General features: G+C 36.6%; 1 protein-coding gene and 1 long non-coding RNA gene across 7 annotated transcripts in view; one reads left to right on the top strand and one right to left on the bottom strand.

Annotated features, from left to right (window-relative positions):
• CCSER2 (coiled-coil serine rich protein 2) overlaps positions 1-14,506 on the bottom strand; it is a 114,846-nt gene extending 100,340 nt beyond the window's left edge. For 4 of the 6 annotated variants that reach the window (XM_074296379.1, XM_074296380.1, XM_074296375.1 and 1 more), the window contains exon 1: positions 13,212-13,521. The gene's annotated coding sequence lies outside the window, so the exon portion shown is untranslated. Of the gene's footprint in view, positions 1-13,211; positions 13,522-14,367 lie in introns of those variants that run through there. The other 2 variants (XM_074296376.1, XM_074296377.1) reach the window with 2 other exon arrangements.
• Positions 13,615-15,951, top strand: LOC141558737 (uncharacterized). Its single transcript, XR_012487134.1, has 2 exons — positions 13,615-14,631; positions 15,465-15,951. It is a non-coding gene; the product is annotated as an uncharacterized LOC141558737 (long non-coding RNA).
• The last annotated feature ends 4,381 nt before the right edge of the window (positions 15,952-20,332 follow it).

Genomic DNA, 20,332 nt, shown 5'->3' with positions numbered 1-20,332 from the left:
TAAGGATCAAATGAGATTATGTTTGTAAAGCACTTAGCACTTTATATTATATTATATTATATTATATTATATTATATTATATTATATTATATTATATTATATTATATTATATTATGTTATGTTATGTTATGTTATATTATATTATATTATATTATATTATATTATATTATATTATATTATATTATATTATATTATATTATATTATATTATATTATATTATATTATATTTTATATATATATACACATATGTACATATGTGTATATATATATATATATACATATAATACAGCACTTTAGATTATATTTGTAAAGCACTTAAGCTAACACATAAAAGTCTAACACATAAATATTAGGTGAAATAGTAGATAGAGTTCAGGGCCTAGCATCAGGAAACCTTATCTTCCAAAGTTCAAAAGTAGCCTCAGACAACAAGTCTGTGACCCTGGAGTTAACCCTGTTTGCCTCATTGTTGAAAAGAGCCAAGTCCATCACAGTTAATCACATAATCTTATTGTTGCTGTGCTTGATGTTCTTTTAGTTCTACTCACTTCAATTAGCATCAGTTTATGTAAGTCTCTCCAGGCCTCTCTGAAATCATCCTGCTGATTGGCTGAATAAGTTATGGTATATGCATGTTATGGAATAGTATGTTCTATACGAAACATTCTCCAACTGATGGGCATCCATTCAGTTTCCAGCTCCTTACCACTACAAAAAGGGCAGCTACAAATATTTTTTTGTAAATGTCCGTTCCTTTCCCTTTTTTATATGATCTCTTTGGAATACAGACTCAGAGGAGACACTGCTGGATCAAAACACATGCATCAACATGCATAAAAGCAAAAACATAGGCTCTATCACTATTTCTTAGAGAAGTATAATGGATATACAACAGTCATTAAAACTACCAAGTTGGCAAACAAAATTTCCTTACTGAACAGAGATTAGGGCAAAGACAACACCAGAAGTTTGAAGCACAAACTGATTTGAAAGTATTACAATACAATGAAAAGTAGCTGAAGATAAAGAATTGCAGAAAACTTGTTCTGAGATTCAGCAAAACCAGATTATTTTGATAATACTTGTAACAAAATGGAGGAAGCCAACCAACAGATATGTAGTTGGTGATTCCTTGGAATGGGGGTAGGCCTATGGATAGCTCCCACACCCTTTTCTTTCTGGGAAGGAGGAACAGTCACTGTATATACAAGTAAGACAAGAATATTTTCTTCTATGATGTCACTGGGAAAAGGCATCTATCACCCATCACCCCCTAAGGAAACAGAAAAAGGACAACATATGAATTCTGAATGTTTCTTTACTTCAACTAAAAAGGATCACTGTTTCAATACTGTCCTTGGTCTACTTCTCTTTAAATAATTAGCAACTGAACCTAAAATTGAATAAATTGAATAAAGTTTTGAATTTGAAAAAACTTTTTTATTTCCCAGTTTGCAAAAGAGATGGAGGAAACAGGTCAAATTACCATCAAAATTCCCAATACTATTCCCTAAAGGCAGGTAGCACAGAAGACCCATGGGCTACAAATGAAAAATACAATAAATACACTCGAATTTTCAAAATTATCTATTTTCATATGTGTTTATAAAAGAACAGCTATATTTTGTTTCTGCTCCTCAGTACCCAAAATACTAAGTAAAGAAATGACAATAGCAAAAGAAATTCAAAAGTTCATCTAATTCTAAATAAAATACGTGACATTCCTGGCAGAAACTAAAGTTCTAAGAGAAAGAATAACAGATTTGGAATAAAAAAATATTGAAATAAGAAAAACAAGGCAGAAAAGAATCAAAAGGCAACAATATCAAACACACATAACACACACAGGAATACTATATAAACTAAAGTGTGAGCTTGAAAACAACATGTCTAGAGATAACTTAAGGATTGTAACTCTCCCAGAAGAATATAACAAATCAAAAAACCTGAGTAGAATAAAAGGCAAGACATTAAATAAGAAAACTGATTGTAACTTCTGAATATAGACAAAAAAGCACTGAGTTGGGAAATATACAAATGGTACAAGTAGTAACATTTAACAATTTCAGTAACAAAAAAAAATTTTTTAAGTAGCCAGATCTTTAAATATGAAGGAAAAGCATTTTGAATAAGGATTTTTCTTCATTTACAAAAATTCATAAAGTGAAATAATAGATACCAAAATCAAAGGCACTCTCAGGCAGCAACCTAAAATTATATGATCCACCATTTGATACACCACAAGAAAGAGAGACATTTGAAGCATTCATGAAAAAACAAATACAAAAATAAAACCAACAAGAAAATTATTTCACTTGAAAAAGATTTGTAGAAATTTTTATCACAAATTCTTTTCCTCAAGGCAAGGAAGCCACCATATTTGGAATCTAACATCTCAGCCCTGAGTAGGCTGCCAGATAAAGTGGAAATGACACTTAACCCCTACCCCCCCCCCCCAACAAAAAAAAATAATAAAAAAATAAACTAGGCCAACTATAGAGAAGGTAGGATATAATAATTCTGAGATCATAGGTGGAACAATTCTCAAGATATATGAAATGAACAAAATGGTAATAGCATGGGGAAAAAAATCTAGACCACCAGCCCTGAACTCAGGAGGACCTGAGTTCAAATCTGCTCTCAGACACTTAACATTTCCTAGCTGTGTGACCCTGGACAAGTCACTTAACCCAAATTGCCTCAATAAAAAAAGCAAAAAAAAAAAATCTAAAATCTCTGGCCAGGACAGCAGTAAAAATAGGAGGCAGACCACTCAGCTTTCATATGCCTGCTCTAGAAACTACAGAAATGACTTCTTCCACTCCAGCCCTGTGCAATATGTCAGCTCAAAGCCCATGACAAAAAAGATTTTGTAGATAAAGCGCTCTGAATCTAACTCTAGGAAAGGAGATCAACACAAGTACCAAGTGATAGAGGACAAGCAGGGATGACTTTCCAACCCAAAAGTATAAGAGGGCATATTGTCTGGTTCTGGCACAAAGCTACAATGTGGAAATTAAATCTAAAGAGAGAAATAAAGAAAAAAACAACTTGTATCAAAACTATTGTGGTCCTAAAAATCTTCCCAAAAAAGGAACAAGTGACTCCTTAACAATTGCAAATAAAGACTCAATGAAAAAAATAGATTTTTCACAGGGTCTACAATGAATCCCTCGAAGAAATGAAGCAAAAAAAAATTTTTTTTTAATGAAATAAAGGCTCCAAAGGACAGAACTGCAACTAGAATAAGTACAATTTAGTATGGATCTACATAATTCTATTATTGTCCAGTCTTTCCATCCAGTCCACAAGAACAACAATGAGGGACTTTATCAAATGCTTTACTAAAATCTAGATATATTTCCTTGATCTACCAGTTTAGTAACTCTATCCAATAGTCTGATATGACCTGTATTCTTTTCCTTGTCTTTCCTTTTTTAAAACTGGATGTCTTTTTTTTTAAGACTGGATGATCTTGAGGAGGCTGACACATCATAAGTGAAATAAGCATTTATCAAATGCTACTAGATGCCAGATACTAAAGAAATATTATCTTAAAAACATTATCTCATTTGATCCAAACAATCCTTAGAGATTAGAGGAAAAGAGAGGATGAGATTTATAAGCATTGGAAAAGTGCCTCTATTTTCTCAATAAAATAGTAGGTAAGATCCTTATCCATAAGAGAGGGAGGCAATGGCAATGTAAGAGACTGCTAAACAAACTGTTATGGAAAAGTGCAAAAGACAATCAGTTACTGAGATTGTGTTGCCTGCAATAAAGAATAAGAAGCCTCATAGAAATTGTGAATTGGTTGTGAATTGCCAGTTAGTGAGAAAGTTAAAATACAACCATGATCATTAAGCTGCCAAGTGTTCTTTCCACTAAAGTGCACTGTTCCTCAAATAATATACTGCACATTAATATGTATCAAAAGCAAAACAATGGTAATGGCTTTTTCTTATTCAGAGCAACAAAATGGACAGGATGGCAGGCGCTGCAACCACGGCCTGAAGATCAGTCAAGTTAAATTATGTTAGAAATTCATTTCAGACAACAAAAAGAAGACAACTACTGAACTCTATCTAATCTTGCTTCTGCTTTCATTAACAGGAAGAAATTTTTTAAAATTCCCCGTTTGTAAAGACAGGAAAGATGGGAATAAAGATCAAGAAATTAAGCCCAATATAATTAAAGAATTGATTTTTTAAAAAAATCAAACTACTCTTAATGAACTGAAGTCACTATATCCTGAGAATTTAAATTTCAGGATATTGCTAGAGCTGCCAATTAGGAGTATGGTCACTGTTATTTGTCTTTGAAAAATCATGAGAAATTGAGAGTGAAGTGGGCAGAACCAGAAAAACAATATACATGCTAGCTACCCCAATAAAAGGGAAAAGGACAAAAAAAAAAATTTAAACTGAATCTTATTTTAATTCATTGTAATTGATTTGGTCATTATAAACCAACAAAATTTGTACTTGGTTAAGAGTTTTTTAAAAAGGCACTTCATTCCCTTCTTTGCAGTGATGAGGGGCTAGGCTACCGCACATTTCAAATACTATAAGACTCAGCTGATGTATTGATTAGTTTTACTCAACTTTTCTTATTTCTTCTTTTTATTCTGACACAAGGAAGGAATAGCTCACTGGGTAGTGTAGGAGAGATAGTTTATTCAGAAATTAAATTGACACAAAAGCAAAATATATCAATATCAAAATAATCACTAAAAATGCAAACATCTTGAAGAATCTTTTTTCCCTAGACCATTCAATAAGACTGAGATAGGTCTTATAGTAATCTTAATCAGATAATCTTAATTAGATTAAGGTGTTATCCCCATCTAAATTTGGGTACCAACTTCTTGGGGCTTAGAACTCCTCAAACTTTAATCCAGTTTCTCCACAGAAAGGCCTTTGGGAAGGAGAAAAAGAACTTAATATTTTAATATTATGCTCTGCCTTTACTATTTGCCAAATGTTTGGTCAAATACTGATAAAATTTTTTCATTCAGGTTAAGTCTGGAAAAGACTTCAAATAAATAGCATCCATATAACAACAACTATGTGACAGATCCTGTGCTAAATACAAATTCTTATTTCATGTGGTCCTCAAAACAAGCCTACAAAGATAGCTGCTATTATTATTTTCATTTTACAGTTGAAGAAACTGAGATAATCTTAAGGTAAGTGACTTGCCCAAGGTCAAACAGCTTTTAAGTGAACTCTTCCAGTTCTAAAACCCAGTGCTCCATCTTCTGCATCACCTAACTGCCTAGAAAAATAGTATTTCTTAACATTTTCTTTAACTACCTTTCCACAGCACTCTGACCCCTAAATTATGTAGCTTCTCAGTGGTACAGCACTACCTACAAGGATCTATTCCATGTAGATTCAATGATTTTCTCCTTAAAAAAGGAAATCATTCAAAGCTGTGATCAGTACAGAAGACTAGAGTTTAAGCTGTTAACTCTGGCTCCCTTGTCATCTAAACCTTAAAAACCCAAAAGGACATGGAACCCCTTAGACTTACTTAACATATGAGACACTGTCAGGAGAATCAACACAGAGGCAAGGGGAGCTATCTATCTAAATGTAGTAATGTTGGATGGATCCTTGCAGAATATCTTTTTCCTATGCTACTTTTAAATAATAGATGGTCTGCAAGTGCTTCGTGACTCTAAAACCAAGCCTGAACTATGCTTAAGTCATATCTGACCCTATTTTATAGAATGAAGAAACTAAGACCTAAATAGGTAGCTGATATGCCTGTGGTCACAAAAACAATTTGGGAAAGACAGATTTAAAGTGTTTTCTATCATGCCAAATATCTGAAGTATCAGACTAGCCACCACTTCCTCCATTTAAGATCCTTTCTTTCCCTTTCAAAGAACAAATTGCTAGAAAAATGTATAATTGTTATTTAATTTTATTTTACTTGACAATAATGAAAATTACTTGTTAACAGGTTTTTAATCATCAATTTATGTTATTTTAACTAAATGGGTTCTTTTGAGCAAGACCATACATCTAATCATTATCACTAATATTGTTTCCATGGGAAAACATATTCTGAATACAAAACAATCTGCAAAGTTTTGGAATGCAATCTTTTAGAACACAAGTTAGACTTCCTAGAATTCATTTTTTCTGGGGTGGGGAGGGGGAGAACAACCATTAGAAAAAAAATTACTTGTTTCTTTTAAAAATAAAAAATACACTATTCATAGTATATTCAGTAAGACTTTTTTTTTTAAATAAAGCTTTCTAAAGGTTAACCAAACTTACCACTAAATCAGTCCTGAATTAAAACAAACATACCTTTCCTGATTTTAATTCAAGTGTCTTCTCTCTGTTAAATTTCAATTTATGCTGAGTATATGTTGACTTCCCCCATTAGACTGAACTTTCTAAGAGTAGGAACTGTCTTTTTTGTCCTTTTTTTTGATATCCCCAGTCCTTAGCACGTTGTCTGCCAGGCACATAGTAGGTACTTAATAAATATTTACTAACTGATAGATCAACCACTATAACCAGGAAGAATTTATTTTTCTATTATTTTTCCCCCATGGGTGAAAAGACAGTCAGGGATATTAACAAATTAAGTGCTGGTATACCTGTAATTTTATAAGATCATAAAATTACAATTGGAAGGAACTAACCTTAGAATCCACTGAATACAAGTGTCTCATTTTATAATGAGGAAACTGATGGCCAGAGAAATGAAGTAACTGAAGTGAACTTAAAACCCTAGGTCTTTCTTACTCAACATGCTGCCTCTAAAGACCTATAGCCACAGTTCTCAAAATACAATCCAGGAATTTCCGGAAGACCCAAGACCCTTTCAGGGCACCCACAAAGAAAAAAATATTTTCATAATAATACTAAAATGTTTTAATTTTTAATATGGTGGATATAGATACAATTCAAATTAATGGCACTTTTGAGGGGATCCTCAATAATTTTAAAGAGTATTAAAAGATCATGAGACTAAAAAGTTTGAGAACCATTTAAGAAAAAGGCCTCTGACAATGGATCACTTTTCTGTGGAAAATATACAACAATACAGAAAAAAATCCCACAAGACGAAAGGTTGTGGATGAATGGTAATCTGCACTGGTAGAAGTACTGAAACTTTATTCCTTTGATAATAAATAACATCTTGTAGTTTACTAAATGACATCCCAATGACCCACATGGTCGTCTTCCCCAGTGATAAATTGTTGCCAAGGAATAATTTATATGCCAGGATGTTTTAAACCTTTTAAAATCATCCTATCCTCTTTTCCCTAAAGTGGAGAATGGGAAGGGGAGTTCTTAACTTTTTTTAGATTATGGGCCCCTCTAGCAAGTTGAAGCTTATAGACCCTATTCAAAACATCATTTTTAAAAATTTTAAATAATTGAAGGAAATGCTTAAATTTCAATTAGAGGTCAGTGAAAATAAAGATGAAATTTAGTTCCTGTTCAACTTCAAAGAACCCTTGAAATCTATCCACAGACCCAAGGAAACCTGTGGATTCAATGTGAAGAACTCCTGTTGTATAATAACTCAAAGTAAAGTCTCATCATTCTGGAACAGTCTAAATCATATCAAACTTCTCCCTTTATACCAAATAATCTCAATTATTTTGTATTAAAACACCTAAGCCATCAGATAGACTTTCTCTCAACATAAATAATCTCAACTCTCTTCAAGGGGAGCAGGACATTAGAATTCACCAAAATAAATTTTCAAAAACAGCAAGACAGGAAGATAAATTATTTTCAGGCTGTGATCTCTGGTAGAATATCTTGTAAATCTCTACATTCTGTGTGCTCTGTGGTAAAATTCATTTCCTGTGACTAAATGAGTATGATTGTTTGGAGCTTCCTTTCTGGTTTTTAAGGGCCTAGTTTCTTACATTTAATTTGATATTATTTAATGACAAAATACTGTATAGAATGTAAAGTACATTATTAGAAAATGAACTTTGGGTCCTAATACCAACTTTATAATAAATTCATTCTGGACAAAGTAGCTATCGAAGACAGACTTTTAAAATTATGACATAATAAATATCAGTTCAGATCTGAAATTAGAGTTACAGAAGCCTAGTCATAATCCCAGTCCTGTAACTACTCCTATGATCACGGGCAAGGCAGTTCATCTCACTGGGCTTTGGTTTTCTTTTTTTCATTTACAAAATGACTTTCTAAGGTCCTTTCCTACTCCAAAGAAGCTAATTAAGACTGCATCATTGGGGGGTGGAGGGGATTGGGAGAGGCACAGGAACCTTACTAAGGCAATAGGATTAGACATACACAAGACTTACCTCTGGGAATCTAACCTGAGCTTGAGTAAAAGCTGAATAAGTAACTCAAATGGGGGAGAGGGGATTCGCAACATTTTCATGAAATAGGCTTACATTACTTAGGATGTGCCTATATGTTTATATGTATTTAGAAGTGTCAGGGTTAGCTTTTCCTAAGACCTACTGCCCTTTTCATTACAACCACATATTAGTTCTAACCCATGGCTTCTCTCTTTCCTTCCTATTCCTGCCAGTCCACAGCTGAACAGAATGTTATCTTTATCTAGAGTGTCACAGTCTGAAATAAGCCCACAACTATCTCAAATATTGTAAGGATTTTTACTGCTGTCAACAGGTGGAATACAATCTAGGAGCAAAAAACCTACTTATTACTTGTCTCCCATCCTGTTTCTCAACTGAAAATATGATAGTGAATCTTTAGGTTCACAACACTAAGAAAAAATATTCCATATTTTATAAAAAATTCATATTTAGGATAGATTATACAATTTAATTAAAAGAAATTTGGGAAATCAGTGAGTTTCAGTTATTCAGACAAGGAAGAAAAGAACAAAAAAAAGAAAAAAAAAGAACAAAAGGTAAAACACATTTGCATTCTAGGAAGATGTAAATGACCACTTGCATCCAATAAACACTCAAGATATAGATAGCCAACACTCAATCTATCCTACCAATAAAGTTTAGAATTGTAGATGAGCCCACATTATTAAAGTACATTATTGTACATTACTAGTGTGATGAAAGGGTAAGCCATTTACTCCTAAGTCCCACAACTTATCTACATCAGCACCTATACAGCATAATACAATAATTTAAGCCAATGAAATATAAAGTACATTACAAAATTATCTCCAATTTTTTTTAAACTAAAAATATAAAAGCTAGAATGTGAACCCAGGACAACCCATTATTTGAAGACATCAAATAATAAATCACTCTACTGTAATGCATTTAAAAATTATTTTTTAAAAAGGTGTGATGTAGAGTTTAACATATACGGGGCTACTTGCCATCAAGGGGAGAGCATGGGGGAAGGGAGGGAAAATTGGAACACAAAGTTTTGCAAGGGCTAATGTTAAAGAATTCTCTGCATATGTTTTGAAAAATAAAAAGCTTTAATAAATTAAAAAAACAAGTTTGATGTAGTAGTTAATCTCTTTAAAAATTAGACAGCAACCCCACTTTTTGATCACATATTGGTCTACATAGGAAACTGCCTCATTCAGCAGTTTGACATAAAATATTTTCCCATTGAAACAATGTTATAATTGGGGGGTTCATTTTCATTCAAAGGTTTATCAATAAATTGCAGATGTGACCAAAATTCTAAACAGATCCTTGTATCTTCAAGGTTATGCCAGCAGAATATAAATTCTAGCAGGTCTTGGGAAACTAGTAGTGTTTGGATAGGACCTTGATGATGTCATATTTGCCTTGTCATGTGAGGATGACTTCTCATCATGTTGGCTAGAAAGAAATTAATTTTTCAGTCTCAGCATCCAAATACAATCAATTAAATTGTATCATGAGGAATTATATCTGCCTAGGTGAAGTAAGTACCAGCACTAATGTTACTTCCAAATCATCAAATTCATTCATTTGACTATTATTTATTAAATAGCTACTTTATATGAGACATTTGGCTAAGTGGCAAAAACAGTTATCACTCTCAAGGAGCTCAATCTAATGGGGAAAATGAGATTTTAGCTAAGACTTGAAGGAAGCCAAAATCCAGGAAGCAGAGGAATGAAAGCATTCTAAGCATGTGAGACAGCCCATGTATCAAAGTATTAAAGCATACAAAACAATATGCCATAAAAGCAGAGGAAAAAAGGTCTGTAAACTTCTATTAATAATTTAAACTAATTTCCACAAAATGAATTTGCTATAAATTATATACTTGGCATCTGAAAAACACAACTTCACTACACCATCAACCTAAAATTAATCATGCTAGCCATAGGGATAAAAAAAAAAGTATTCTAAAATAACAATAATTTCCCTTACTTTCTTAAAGTGGTTGTCCTGAGTATTTTATAAATTTGTATGGGAAATTATGGACAACTGCTTTCTTTTTCTCTATATATCCTTATACCAAAACAAAAGGACTTTAAATCATTTTCAGAGCTATAGTAAGAATTGGAAAGCACTATTCAAAAATAGCCTGCAATTCTAATTAATTACCACTAGATGACAGGCTAGTACCTTAGCAAACTTTAAAGGCATTTTCAGGCAGACTGAAAAATGTAGTTCTACATGAGACTATTTAATAATAGGTTCATCACTAGAAAAGTAGCAAAAAGTGTTCTCTAAGGTACTTACCATGTAACAGTTTATATATCAGAATATATAAGTATATATATATATATGTACATATATATACATATATATACACATACATACATATATATATATACACATACATACATACATACATACATATATATATATATATATATATCAGAAGAGCCTTTTAAATCTGGCATTCACCCAATCACTTCCAAACTCAGCATCTAGTGCAGTTCACTACAAGTATGTTCTTAACATAAAGTCATGAATTTGGCTATATGTCCTGACTATGTTCAGGATGGTACTTGGTAGAGGATAGTACTATATATCTCCATGGAAAATAAGGAATCCTAGTGTGGCACAGCTTCATTGAAGTCCTATTTTGATACTGCATCCTAACTGGGAAATATCTTGTGGTTCTTGAATGCTCTACCAGTGAACGAAATGAACACACATGGATAAAATTATAGACCTTTAAGTAAATCATAAAGCACATTATTTTAATACCTACATTAACTAAAGTTTGAAAATTCTAGGATTTAAAAAACAAAATAAAACAAAACAAAACAAAACAAAAAACTATTTCCAAATATGAAGCCTGCGATTGAAGAAGGAAAAAATAGTGAAGAAAACATGGAAGAAAAAAGGTAACAACTATGAAGAAAGGAATAAAGGAATGACAGATGGTCAAGTAGTTTGGGGATTAAAAATTGGAAGGCAATAGTGATAACTGGGAAATGCAGAGTCAGGAAGGCCTGCAATTTTATAGCTGTGTAGAACTCCCAGTGTGAACATTCCCTCCACCAATGCAGATCAGTAAATCATCTGTAACTTAAAGAGTATTACTAGCATTGCTTGGGACTTCATGGATGTGTTTCTTAGTTTTGCTGTGCTGCCTTTTTTTTTCTTCTTTTTTTTTTTTTTATTCTTTGTTACAAGGGAGAGTTCTTTGGGGACAGATATATTTGGAAATGAAAATGCAATAAAAACAAAAGATATCAATCTTTAAAGAGCACCATGGGGATTAAACTAATTTGCCTAGTCACACCAACAGTTTGTATCCCGTCTTCTTGACTCCAGTGAGGAGACATTCTAATCACAAGCTGTCTTTCAACAATAACATATAAGAAAAGAAACTAACTTTAGGGGCATTATTCTTATAAGTTTTATGCTGTAGTAATCATAGCCATGGAATGTAAATATTATCAACTGGAAGTGAGTGCTGTGTTAATCAGGAATCTTATTTCATTAAAATGGTACAGCCAGACAAAACATTGCTTGCCTTTACACAGCTTAATTACAAAGTTCATTGTACATTGCACAGCATCAGAGAAATAATGCAGCCAAGAAGATAACAGCATCTACCACAAAACTGTGGTTTTAGAAATCTGGCTACTGGATACTCTTGCCAAAAGAAAAATTGCTTGTGTAACATTTTAATGCACAGAGGAAACTGGCAAGGGTCAGTTTCCATCAAGTCATATAAATTATCACGATTTACCGTTAGTCAGCATATTTCCTTCTATTATGCATTACTAAAGATTTCCATTTTTACAACTTCTATTTGCCATTTGGCAATCTTTCTCTAAGTTTAAAGGAAGGAGCAGAGGTATTTGATAATGGGGCATGCTGAAGACAGAAAAGAGGAAAGGGAGCTAGGAGAGTTTTGTTGTTTTGACAGACTATAGTATCCAGTAATTGATGGATATTGGAATTGGTTTTGCAATGGTGTTGCTGGCTCTGTGACCTTGTGCAAATCTCAGTTCCCCTCGTGTAAAACTACACGATTGGACTTGATGTCCATGTCCCTCCCAACTCTCAATCACTCTATGATCTATACGGATGCGCACATATGAATTTATAAACGTGCCATTGCCCTAACCTGGGGGATGAGCCATAGAGCTGCGTCTCCCTGATGATAGAAACCTCCGATCAAAGCAAAGGGGTGCTCAAAAATTCAGATTTCAGAAGCGCTAGGGCCTGATCTTGAAAAAGCAAGCCTAACTGGCCGGTTAGTCTACAAAAACGAATTTGCAAGTATGAAATTCAAGATCAAGTGCAGTCCCCCAGAACCACTACAAAGGACCGACCCATCTTTCCCTCCGCCCCGGCCAAGAAAAGTGTCCCCGACGCGGTAAGGAGATAAAGGTGCGCCGCACCCCATTCAAACGCCGACATCCCGGGCGCTGGGACCCAAATAAGTAAATTTCCTGCTCCGTTTCCTTGGGGGTTTTAAGGTGCCCTGGAGGCCTGCCCCCGGCCCTTTACTGAAGAATTGCCGGATGCTTCGGCTTTATAAATAGCATCCAGGCACCCCAACCAAAATGGAAGAGATGCTCCGAGCCGCAGCGCAGCCCATCCCGAAAGCCCGGCCCCCCGACATCCTGCCGAGCTCACCCAGGGGTGCTAGGATAGGGGCTCGACCCCGCCTCGAGCCGTCGTCGGGGGACAGCCGGAGGAGGGGGCCAGCGAGGCCGAGCCGCACCCTCGGCACGCACACACCCACCCGGCCGTCCGGACGCAGCGTCTGCACCCCGGGCCGCCAAAGGGAACCCTCGGCCCCCCGGCGGGGCACCCCGCCCGCCCCGGTCCCTCCGTCACTCACCCGGCGGGGGGGGGGGGTCGCGGTTGTCCGTCCAGCCCCGGCCGCCACCGCCCCCGGGCCCGGCACAGCGAGTGCCCGGTCAGCGGGGGAGGAGCCCAGCGGGTGAAGGAGGGATGGTGGGAAGGATGGAGCGACCCCGCGACGCCCGGCAGTCACATGCCCTCGGGCCCGGCTGGGCGCGCCGCGGCTGCCTGGACCCGGGGTCGCCGCCGTAGCCGTCGCCGTCACTGCCACCGCCACCGCTCCCAGAGCCTCCCTCCTCAGCCTCCTCGGCCGCCGCCGCCCCTTCCTCGACTCCTTCCCACCCCTCCCTCCCTCCCTCCCCGGCCAGAGCCCCGGCCCCGCCCCACCCCAGGAGCCCCACGGGCACGCACGCGCAGCCGCCAATAGCTCCTCCCTCTCCGAGTCCAGGCTGCGCATGGGCAGCCAGACACGAGGCTGACCCCGCCTTCCGCTTGCCGGGCCCACCTCCTCTACCTAACTCGCTGGGCTGAGTCGGAAGAGCCTTCGGCGTCCAGCTTCCCTCCAGACCGACAATCTCCCCGCCCCGCCCCGATCCCACCTCTATCCTACCTGACAGACTTTAGGCTCCGCCCCCTTCCAGCCTAGGCCCTCCCGGCCCCTTCTCGGACAGTTCTCCAAAACCCGTCCATCTTGACAGCCCTCCGGGCCCCGCCCCATTGCTGCCTGTTAGAGCCCAGGCCCCGCCTCCTCCCCGGCTACTCCGCCCCCACGCCGGCCAGCGAGCGGACCTCTTCGGGGTTGCTTCTCTGCGGACCTCGCTCTGCCCTTCCACACTTTCGGAGCCGAGCGGATCTCGAGGATCGTCCCTATCCGCCCTTCCCCCACTCCTCGTCCGAGACCTCCCAGCACTGCGGGCCGGCGGGGCTGTTTGACCTTGACCTTGGCTCCCGCCGCCCCGGAACGCTGCGGGCAGTTCGTGGGTTTGTTTGTTCTTTGCGGCCCCTGCCTTTCGGGCGGGGCGCGGCCACGAGTCTTCTCCCCCGGGCGTCCTGGGCTGGTGACCGATCCCCACGTGCCCGTCCCGGCCCTCAGCCTTCCCTAGTCCCTGGGGTGTGGGGCTGGGGCGATCCTCGGACCCTGACCACCACCACCTCGAAGAGAGTTCTCCCGGCCTTCTTAAGGGCAGACTAACCGTCAATCACGCCGTGGTCCGGCCGGCCGGCAGCAAGGATTCCTTCCGCGGAGCCCGATGGCCGGCAGCTGGGCGGCGAGCCTGGGCTCTTACCTTGAAGGAGCTTGCAAAGACTGAAACCAAAATTTTGTCCCGCACCCTGTGATTCGGCTTAAGTCTTAATCCCTCTTTTCTGTTTCACAATCCACAGGATCCAGGCTGCTTGGGGAATCGGGAGATGCAAGTAAGGGCCTGGAAGAGCCCAAGAATGGGTCTGAATTCTAGGTACACAGAGCATTCCGTTCAAAGAGCACCTGCGCTGTGCGCCTCCCTGGCCGGCGCTAGGCCCGATGAAGTCAGCTCAGAAAATAGCAGCTTGAGGGCTTGAGGGAGAAGGAAGTAGTTTAGTAAGTAGCTAGTCTCTTTTCAGTGTTTCAAGACTAGGCCACATGACTGGACTAAGAGAATGTAGTAAAGACAAGTTTCATGGTGCTTTTTAGAGGAAGAAGAAAACTGGGACAAGGCAAGGAGGAAAATGATTTTTCTTTAAGTTAGCAAAAGGCCATTTGTTCCAGCTGGAAGGCTTCTAATATTTCCCCAAGTTTCCCTGGGTATTAGAAGGTAAAACTATAAACTAATATTAATCATCATGCTAGATAGGTCCCCAAAAGCGTGTATATATCTGCCTAATGGACAGCCTAAAATTGTTGAAAAGATCAAATGGGCTCATCTGTATAAAGCAGGGGTTCTCAAACTTCAGCCGCTGAGGACATTTGTGGGCCCGCCGGGTAATGGCAAATAGGCTGAGGGGCGGAGACCGAGTGTGAGCTTTTGTTTTTACTATAGTCCGGCCCTCCCACAGTCTGAGGGACAGGGAACTGGCCCCTATTTAAAAAGTGTGAGGACCACTGGTGTAAAGTTTAGAAAGGTACTTGTCACTTAGTAACCATCTCATAAATGTTAGCTGTTATTATTGTTTACAAAGAGGAATGGCTTCCTGGTCATCTGATCTTCCTTGGGCACACAGAGTAATCACCAATAATTTATATTGCCATATCAAACTACTTAAAGAGGATAGTCAGGAGGCTCTAGCCTGAAACCATTTCCTCTTTTAAAAGGTCGGGTGAATCATGAGCTCCCGGCTCAGCAGCCAGGAAGATGGCCCTTTGTAATCTCAGTGCCACATAACCCTGAGTCACAGGTGTGGTGAAGGATCCACATGGTTAATTGGAATCTGGAAGTTGAGCATAATCCATGGAATGACTCCATGGACCCATTCAGTTTCTCCTTCATATGGAATGAGCAGCGTCAGGAGGTAGCAAGTTTCCTATTACTGAAGAGCCTCAAGCAGAGGCCAGATGACTCTTGGGGAGAGAGGTTTTTCAGTGTTGAAAAAATAAAGTTTACATATGAGGCAAGTGAAGTCCAGAAAAATGAAGATTCTTTTCAGAAGTCACCCAGATAATGATAGGGTTAGCAATTTGCCTCCAAATGTACTGCTCTTTTCCACTGTGTCATATTGCCTCTGATTCTTCCACGTCATCTTGTACATGTTGGTTAATTATCTTATTTTGTCTTTATAATAAACAATCTGTTTTAACTTGACTCAGGGGCATTTTACATTTATGTCACTTGGTTTAGTTGTAGAATAAATATCAAAGTTAAATAAATGATTTGGATAGAACGATTGATTATTAAAAACTATCAGACCTTTGTTTGATTTATGGTTCAATCCATCATTTGAATAAAAGCAAAAGCCAACAAAAATCTCTCAGATCAATATATATTTTAAATGTGTAATGGATAATTGAGATCCACTCACAAGTGCCACACTTTTGTTTACCACCTCACCTTTGGACTATATCTGGAGCTTCCTAATTGGCCTCATTGATTCAATTCTCTGCTTTGATTTCACATCCCACACAGCTGACAAACTGCTTAAAACACTGGTCACTCTCCCACCTTATCACTGCCCTGCTCAGTAAACTCCAATGTCTCCTTGATACCTCTAGGTTCAAATGCAAACCTGTTTATTTAACATTTAATGTTAACTGGCTCTAATCTACCTTTCTAGCTTTATTTAGCTTTATTTGACATTGTTCCACTTTTTCCTCATCTATGTAATATAAATTGGCATAACAATTTTTGTGTTTTATGCTTTTGCCACAACTACCCTACCCTATTGTCTTCCCCCTCACCTCTGCTTTCCTTCAAAGGTCTATTGACTCTTAGTAGCATCTCCTCCATAAGGCCTTTCCTTATTCCTTTTCCACCAATTCTCAATACCTCCCTACCCAACCCCACTTCAATTACTTTGTATTTTTTACATACTCATATATGTGTACATTGGTTTCCCAGATAAAATGCAAACTTCTTGAAGGCAAGAGTTATTTCATTTTTTGACTTTGTATTGCAGTGTTAGAACAGTTTCCAGCAGAACACCTTTAACAAATGCTTGTTAGTTGATTTCATCAACGTTAGAGGCTATGAAGACAGGAAGTTGTTCTTGGGGTCTTTAGGTCCCAAACTACTATTTAATCTGAATATTAAAAAAATAGGTATAGATGCATTTTGATAAATAAAACATCCCTTCCAAATGCCATTGGACTTAAGTTTAGAATGGGGTTTTGTGGAGGTGGTAGTGATATTACCAAATATTTCCTTACTTCAGGAGTACTAATATTAAAACTATTATCATAATGGAAAATGAGAATTATGCTATAAAAAAGTTTTCATATTTGGAAAAAACTGTGAACTAATAACAGGTTTAGAATGTTTGTTCCTGTGGATTCTTTCTGAAAGCAAAGAGAATGCCAAATGTGTAGGTAAATCTTGGTTGAATTTTAAGATTTCCAATCTTCCTGCCTTCCTCTGCTCTCCTTTTCTCTCTCCCACTCTCTCTTCTTTCCCTCTATACTCCCTTTTTCCCCTCTCATCTTGTCCTTTCCCCTTCCACTTTAAGTTTTTATATCATGCTGTGGGACAGAGATATAACTATCAAATTAGGCATCTGGAAAAAGGGACAAGCCTCTTTTTAAAGGATAAAGTATATTCTAATATAAAATAATTCTTGATCTGAAAATAATATGAGAAGTAAAATAGAATTACTTAACTTAAAGGGAGATGGCTGAAGTAGTCTATATATGAATTTGTTTGTGTGTGCCCTCTAATCAAAAGCCTGACAAAATGTCTCAATTATCCAACCCTAGTTAGGTTTTCCTTCTTGAATATATCTATAAAAGCTAGTTTGGTTTAGGTATTTAAGGTTTCATGCTTATGGGTTATTTTTATTTTCCTTGACCAATTACCATTTCTTTTCAAACTCCATCTTTCCCCATTAAAAACAAAACAAAACAAAACAAAACAAATCCCATGTAACAATTTGCATAGTCAAAGTAAAATAAATTACCTACATTGGCCATTTCAAATAAAATAACCAAATGAGATATTTGCTAAGTGCTTAGTACAATACCCAGAGCATTGTAAGTTTTATATGTGTTAGTTATTATTCTCATTATTATTGCTAATTAAGATTAATACTATCTCCAAAAATGTGTCTCATTCTTTATCTTGTATCTATGACTTCTCTTATCAGGATTTGGGTAATATGTTTCATTATCAGTCTTCTGGAATCCTGATTGGTCATTGCATTGATCAGAATTTTTTAAGTTTTTCAAAGTTGTCTTTACAACGTTATTATATAAATTTTTCTTGTTTCATTCTGCTTTAGTTTATAAACATCTTCCAGGTTTCTCTGAAATTATGCCTTTTGTCATTTCTTACAGCACAGTAGTATTGCATTGCATTCACATGTCCAAATTAGCTCAGACATGCCTTAATGAAAGGGCAACCCTTTAGATTCCAGTTCTTTTCCACTACAGATAGAGTCAATATAAATATTTTTATACATAAGTGACCTTTTCCTCTTGCTTTGGAGGACACAGTTCAAATTGTTTTTCTAGAATAGCTATAATAGTTCACAGCTCTATCAATAATGCATTTTTGTGTCTGACTTCCCAAAATCCGTCCAATAATTGTCATATTCCCTTTTTGTTAACTTTGCTGGTCTAATGAGTATGTGAAAGTATCTCAGTTACTTTAATTTGCCTTTCTCTAATTATTAGTGATTTGGAACATTTTTTTTCATATGGCTAGGGATAACTTAGATGTCTTTTGAAAATTGATTCTGCATATCCTTTGACCATTTATTTTTTGGGGGATGACTCTTATTATAAATTTGAATTGGTTCTTTATATATCTTGAAAATGAGACATAGGAGAAATTTACCACAAAGATTTTTTTTTCATTTTCCTCCTTTCCTTCTAATTTTAGCTGCATTGATTTTATTTCTGCAGAAATCTTTTAATTTTTATATAATCAGAGTTTTCTTCTTTATCTTCTGCAATCTTCTTTCCCTATTTGGTCAAAGACTCATCCTCTGTCCATAGATCCTGTAGTAATTTCTTCCTTCTGCCTCTGATGTGTTTATAATGTCAACTTTAATGTTTAAGTCATGTATCCATTTGAAATTTATTATAGTAAATTATATGAGATTTTTGATAACCTAATTTTGCTAGTACGAATTCGAGTTTTCCCAGCAGATTTGACAAACAATGAATCTATCCCCCAGTAACTGGTGTCTCTGGATTTACTTAACACTAGATTACTAGATTTGTATATGTCTCTGTGTTATATGTCTAGTTCAATTCATGAATTGATCTCTGTGTTTTTTGGCCAATACAAAAACCATTTTATGTTGATAATTTTATAATATAGCTGAAAGACTGATACTACTATACCTAAATTCTTTCCATGATTTTTTATTTTCCACCAAGATTTTTGAATTCTTTATTTCCCTCCATCATCCCTCCAGATGAATGTCATTAATACTATTTCTAGCTCTATGGAAAATTTATTTGGTAGTTTGATTGTTATGATATTGAAATAAGTAAATTAATTTAGGTAGTATTGTCATTTTGATTCTATTGACTTAGCTTTCCCACAAACAATATTTCTCCAATTATTTATTTCTGTCTTCACTTCTATAGAATATTTTGCAATTTTTTCATATTATTGTATCTTACTAGGCAGTTTTCTAAGCATTTTATACATTCTATAATTATTTTAAATAGAATTTTTCTTTCTACTCCAGAGTTTGTTGCTGATATACAGAAATTCTGATGATTTATGTAGATTTATTTTATGTTCCACTAATTTGTTATTATTTCAATTAATTTTAATTAGTACTTTGGGGTTCTCTAAGTAAGCATCATGCTATCTACAAAAAGCAAAAATTTTATGTACTTTGCCTGTCTTTGTTCCTTAAATAGGTGCTATTTCTAGCACTATATTAAATAGTAGCATTGATCATGTATATCCTTGCTTTCCCATTGATCTTATTGGAAAAGGCTTCTATTTTATACTTATCATATATAATATTGTCTCCTGATTTTATATTTTTAACAAATTTGGTTTTAGGTACTTCACGTATCAAGGAAAGGTCTATTTATTCCACTGTTTTTAACAGAAATGAGTAATATATCTTGTCAAAAACTTTTCAGCATCTCGTGATACAATTATATAACTGTTGTTCTTGTTATTATTGTGATCTATTCTATTGACAGTTTTACTAATGTCATACTAATCCTACATTCCTGGTATAAATCCAGCCTGGTCATAGTGTATCATCCTTTTTATATATTACTGTAGCCCAGAGGTATCAAATATATAATTGGCAGCAACACTAATGAAATAAGTAAAAAATACTATAGAATGTAGAAAATGTTTATATGTAATTTTCTAAGTCATTATGCCATCTACAAGAATCCTTATGTATGGTTTACTGACTCTCATTTTTATATGAGTTTGACACTACCTCTGTAGCCTCTTTGTGAATATTTTATTATTTTTGTATCAATAGTCATTAGGAATATTGTTCTATAGTTTTGTGGGATTTTTTTTTTCTGTTTTGACTCTCAGATTTGGG

The sequence above is a fragment of the Sminthopsis crassicaudata genome, chromosome 2 (assembly GCF_048593235.1).
Source record: "Sminthopsis crassicaudata isolate SCR6 chromosome 2, ASM4859323v1, whole genome shotgun sequence".
Classification (NCBI taxonomy): Eukaryota; Metazoa; Chordata; class Mammalia; order Dasyuromorphia; family Dasyuridae; genus Sminthopsis; species Sminthopsis crassicaudata.
The sequence above is the reverse complement of the archived record's forward strand: the minus strand, read 5'-3'. Positions and strand labels throughout refer to the sequence as shown.